Genomic DNA, 6,252 nt, shown 5'->3' with positions numbered 1-6,252 from the left:
ATATACAGTTTCAATGGACAAGAAGTTTCTCTCCGACAAAGACTCTCACTACTGCCTAGACTTGGAAACAGATGTCAGAAATCGTTGGTAGTTAATCAGGATGAGAAGCTCCTATGAGCTCTTCAGGCTGTTGGTCTCTTCTCATATGGGTCAGTACAGGCTTCCTTTGGAGCAACCGTAGTAGAATATGAAACATGCCCATGGAAGCAGGTTTACATCTGGAGCAGTGGGTGAAATCTAAATCCAGCCTAGATAATACAGGCAGGCAGAGTCTAACATCCTCAGCTGCAGTACCGTGCTGGGCTACTGAGGCATTGTTCTTCTAAAGATAACCATCCTTTGGCTTTAACTTCATGTACAAAGATGTGGTAACAACTATATATGACATGCTCATGGGTCAGAGATGTTTCCAATGGTAACAGACACCCTTAGTATCCTGGTTCTCAGTCATACAAGACCAGCCAGGGGATAAGTAGGTCTGATGGCTAATCTGCCTTGTCACCTTGGCTAGATTTAGACTTATACCTAGGAAACACACCTGGGTATGTCTGTGGGTTGTTTCAGGAGAGGTTTAACTAGGGGGGGGGCAAAATGCACCCCAAGTGCAGGTGGGCTGAGATCTCAGGCTGAAGTACTGTAAAAAAAGGAAAAGCAGCTGGTCCCTCCCATCTCTCTCTGATGTCTTACTGCAGACACCGTGGGCCAGCTGCCTCCTGCTCCACTGCCCAGCTAGAGCCACACTTGCCACACCTTCCCTGTGGTGATGGGCTGTGGCCTCTCGAACTGTGAGCCAAAAGCAACTCTTCCTTTTTTTTTTTTTTTTTTTGCAGAGCAATGGGAAAAATGACTAATTCAAGAAGGTTGAAATATATTGTGACACTCTGCTGGGGTTGGACTCAGATGCAAGTCCCAGGGCCTCCAGCTCCACACAGCTGGCCAGGGTGAGGCCTTCAGCACTAATTTCTACATTGAGGGATTATTACACTTCTGAATCCTGAACTCTTATTCCCGAATGCATGATATTTCCTTTATTGGAGGTATAATGATTGTGTTTCATAGTTTGTATGCCAGGCTGGGCGAGTGAACTAATGAACTAAAGCCTCAGCTCTCCACCCCCCGCCCCGTGTGTGTGTGTGTGTGTGTGTGTGTGTGTGTGTGTGTGTGCAGATGCACATGCACAGAGGTTGAGATCTTGCTCGGTAGCTTAGGATGGCTGTGAGTTCCTGGTCTACTGGTAGTAGCCTCCCAAATGCTGGGGTTACAGGTGTGCACTGTCATCCTTGGCTTTCTGGATGTGTCTTGCTTCTTTGTGCTATCACTTAGCTTTTAATTCGGTGGATTTTAGGTAAGTAATTTTGGCTCAAGTACATTATAAATTATGGTGTCTTGCTCACACGATCATTCTGGAAGACAGCATATAGGTGACCCACCGTATAGGTGACCTACCACTGGGGATGTGAGTATGGAAGCCTGAATGTGGTGGTACATATGATTCCCTTGATACTTGCTGGTCATTTATTTTTGTTTCTATTTTTTAAAAATTTCTTCTTTTTTTCTCTTTCCTTTTAAGACATAGTCTCACTGCGTAGCCTTGGTTGGTCTCCAATTCTTAGAGAGCCACCCACCTCAGTCCCCTGATTTCTGGGATTGAAGGTGTGTGCCACCACACCATTCTTTTTTTTTTGTTTTTGAGACAGGGTTTCTCTATAGCTATTGGAGTCTATCCTAGAACTAGCTCTTGTAAACCACAAACTGTCTCAAACTCACAGACATCCGCCTGCCTCTGCCTCCCAAGTGCTGGGATTAAAGGTGTGTGCCACACCTGCCTGACTGGTAGATCATTCTTTAAAGGAGTAGGCTACAAATAATTTAGGCCTTGTAGGCCGAAATAGTCTTGGTTATGACCACTCAGTTCTGTTCAAAACCAACCATAAGCAATCAGTCCTTAAGTAGGCATATCATATTGTAACAACAACAACAACAAATATTGCTTCATCAGGTAGTAGCCCTGATCTGGCTGAGGTCTTTCATCCCTGGACTAGAAAATCATCTATGTAGTATTATAAGTGTCTGAATAAATATTCAACCCCATCAAACAAACATTTACCGTGTGTGTGTGTGTTTGTGTGTGTGTGTGTGTGTGTGGTGTGCGTGTCTATTCTTGTGGAACCCAAAACCACCAGCCCAGGGATGGCACCACTGACCATGTGCTAGGTCTTTCCCCGTTGATCACTAATTGAGAATATGCCCTACATCTGGATCTCATAGAGGCATTTCCTCAACTGAGGCTCCTTCCTCTGATGACTCTAGCTTGTGTCAAGTTGACACACAAAACCACCCAGGACAGTAGGTCTTTTTTCTTTCCTTTTTTTAAAAGACAGAGTAGAGATCCACCCATTTTACTCCCTGATTGCTGAGAATAAAGGCAATGCAAGTGGCTGTTTTGGCTCGACGGGCTGTCCATTGAGACCTGTCTTAGAAGTGTTCTATTGCTGTGAAGAGACACCATGACCATGGCAACCCTTAAAAAAGAAAACATTTAACTGGGGCTGGCTTACAGTTTCAGAGGTTTAGTCTGTTATCCTCAAGGCAGGGAACGTGGATGCATGCAGACAGACATGGTACCTGAGAGGGTTACATCCGGATCTGGAGGCAGAAGGAAGAGAGTCACTGGACCTGACTTAGGCTTAAGAAACCTCAAACCCCATCCCCAGTGACACACTTCCATCAACAAGGCCACACCTCTCAATCCTTCTAAGTAGTGCCACTCTCTGATGACTAAGCATTCAAATAGATGAACCTTTGGGGGCCAGTCCTATTCAAACCTCCTCAAGACCCTAGGATCAAGCAAGTGCTGAAGTTATACACTCACTGCCTTGAGTTTCACATGGATGCTAGGGATCTGAACTCAGGTCCTCATTCTCCCACAGTAAGCACTTCACCTACTGAGTTACGTCCTCATCCTAGCCCACTCTGCTTTTGTTTTTTCAAGACAGGGTCTATCTGTGTAACAGCTCTGCCTGTCTTGGAACTTGCTTTGCAGACCAAGTTGGCCTTGAACTCACAGAGATCCACCTGCCTCTGCGTGCTGGGATTTAAGGCATGCACCACCACCACCCAGTCCATTCTTCTAAACACACTGAATCCATTATGTCACTATTTATTTTTATTTATTTATTTATTTATTTATTTTTATTTATTTATTTATTTATTTATTTTGGTTTTTCGAGACAGGGTTTCTCTGTGGTTTTGGAGCCTGTCCTGGAACTAGCTCTGGTAGACCAGACTGGTCTCGAACTCACAGAGATCCGCCTGCCTCTGCGTGCGCCACCACCGCCCGGCTATTATGTCACTATTTATTGGAGAGTTAGCATATCCCTCGGACACCTTGGTAAGTGTTCCTTTAAAACCTTCAAGCCTGGGGGCTGGAGAGATGACTCTGAGACTGGAGAGATGACTCAGTGGTTGAGAGCACTGGTTGTTCTTCCAGAGGACCTGAGTTCAATTCCCAGCATCTGCATGGCAGCTCATAACTGTCTGTAACTCCAGTTCAAGGGCACCTGACACCCTCATACACACAAACATGCAAGCAAAACACCAATGTATATAATATAAAATGAGAATAAAACGTCATTAAAAATATTTCAAAGAGAGAAAAAAAACCGGGGAGGGGGAGAGGGTGGTTGTGCATGCCTTTAATCTCAGCACTTGGGGGGGCTGGAGAGATGGCTCAGAGGTTAAGAGCACTGGTTGTTCTTTCAGAGGACCTGAGTTCAATTCCCAGCAACCACATGGTGGCTCACAACCATCCATAATGAGATCTGGTGCCCTCTTCTGGCCTGCAAGCAAACATCCAGACAGAATGCTGTATACATAATAAATAAACTTTAAAAAAAAAATCTCAGCACTTGGGAGAAAGAGGCACATGTATCTCTGTGAGTTTGAGGCCAGCCGAGTTTACAGAGTGAGTTCCAGGAGAGCCAGGGCTATACAGAGAAACCCTGTCTCAAAAACCCAAAATAATAAAAATAAATAATAAATAAAACCTTCAAGATAATTCTAAGGCTGGAATCGAGAATGTACATAGCATAGCTGAATTTGTGTCTGGATATCTGCCCACTCCCTCCTTTACCCTTCTGTCCAAGGTTTAGAGTTTCTAGTTTCCTTCCTGTTGTGGAATATTCCTTTACACTGTATGAAGACATGATTGGTTTAATAAAAAGTTAAACGGCCAATAGCTAGGCAAGTTGGGGGGAGGGCAGAGAAAATGCTGGGATGAAGAAAATGGAGAAGATTTGTGCGAGTTGGACACACAAAATGGATAGCGGTAAGGGCCACATGGTAGAAAATAGATTAATAAAAATATGGGTTAATTTAGGTCATAAGAGCTTGTTGGGAGCAAGCCTAAGCTATCGGCCAAGCTTTCATAATTATTAAGAAGTCTCCATGTTGTTTATTTGGGAGCTGGTTGGAAGGACAGAGGAAGATTAGCTGTATCTTCCTTCCCTCTTGCAAAATGCAGTGACTTCCTGACTGTATCTTTGTAACGACTGGATGGTCTTTGTATCTGTTACACCAAGTAAACTTTACTCTCTATTCTCTTGTTATAAAGGAAGGTTATGGATCCTCATCAACAGCAGAGCTAGCAAAGGACTGGAAACTAGTCTCTAGCATGTTGTGGAATAATCTTTTGTACACCGTGAAGATATGTCACTCATATTGGTTTAATAAAGAGCTGAATGCCCAAAAGCTAGGCAGGGTTTCCAAGTACAGAGGATACTGGGAGGAAGAAGAACAGAGTCATGAGGATGTGCCAAGGATGGAGAGCAAGCAGCATGGAGGATCCAGAGTAAAAGAATGTAGATTAAAAGATATGGGTTAATTTAAATTATAAAGACTAGCTAGAAATATGCCTGAGCTATTGGCCGAGCTTTCATAGTTAATAGTATGCCTCTTTGTTGCTTTGGTTTTTTTTTTTCGTGAGCTGGTGGCCTAAAAAGAAAAATCCAATTACACTAGCATGAATCCATTGTGTGTCAAATGAGTGTCCATGAGTATTTTGGGTAACTGGAAAGTAATTCTAGAGCACAGAGAGAAGATAGGACAGACCCCACAGCAAAGGGGGAAGACAAAAGCGAAACAAGCTGCCGTGTGCCTTCCCCAGCAATTTTGTGAACGGGGGTCCTACGGCCAATAGGTGGCTGATGATGCTTTCTTTTGGGGTTCAAGAGATGTGGGCTCGACTCCATTGGTTCTCTTTCCATTACCCCTGCCTGCCACGAGGAAGGATCCAGGAAAGGGATTCAGGAATTCTGGGAAGTTTTGTCTTGGATTTTGTTAAGGGTTTACAAAAACACTGTGATTGCTTTATGTGAAAACCAAATTCCTGTCACTCGTGACCGAGCAGCGATTGGGCCACTAGATGGCGCCAGCTCAGCGTCAGGGATGCTTTTTGCCTTCATTGGCGTGGGAAAGGAAACTTAGAGCAAGTTAGTCAGGACATGTAAACGTGACTTGGTTCTGATGAACGATGCGCTTTTTAGAAAATGGGTTTTGACACTTTTGTATTGTGCGTGGAGCCGGGGCTGAGAAGGACCCCAGAGTCCTAGGGAACTATGCCTGTAGGGGATGATGCAGTAATAACCCACATTTCCACACCAGGAAAACCTGTCACTCAAAACGCCTGGCTGCATCAGGGCTGGAAGGTGTGGGACAGTCCTCTGGCTCAATCCTCTTATTATGCAGATGAAGAACTAACTATTCCTCAATTGCTCTCTGTGCAAGAATGTCTCCCCAAATATAGCCAACTGCTTGGCTAAAAATAAGGGTCTGATATAGTTTATAGCCTCCCTGGTCACAGACGCCTTTTGTAAGATAACTATATGGAGGGTACAAATTTTGCTTCCTTCCTTTTGTTTCCAAGGGAGATTTTTGTTCTATCCATCCGTCCCTCCCTCCCTCCCTCTCTCCCTCCACTCTTTTTCCTTCCTTGTGAGACCCTGTTACACATATAACACACACAAACAGTATTCCTCAGCATAATAAACAAAAAATTGTTTCCTGAGTTTGGGATTCTGTCATAGTAAACAATTAAAACTGAGGATGGGACCATTGAACCCTGGTTTCTACAGGGGGCCAGAGTATAGGTGACAGTCTAAGCGTTTGTGGTTGATATCTAAGAGGGAGCAGATTGGTCTTGTGGGGCAAAGACCTAGAAGTAGGGCTGAGAGTCAAGCTCTGGTTAGCACGATT

This window comes from Alexandromys fortis, unplaced genomic scaffold (genome assembly GCF_014885135.2).
Source record: "Alexandromys fortis isolate MF-2015 unplaced genomic scaffold, M_Fortis_MF-2015_v1.1 scaffold_71, whole genome shotgun sequence".
Lineage (NCBI taxonomy): Eukaryota > Metazoa > Chordata > Mammalia > Rodentia > Cricetidae > Alexandromys > Alexandromys fortis.
This window is presented reverse-complemented; position numbering follows the sequence as displayed.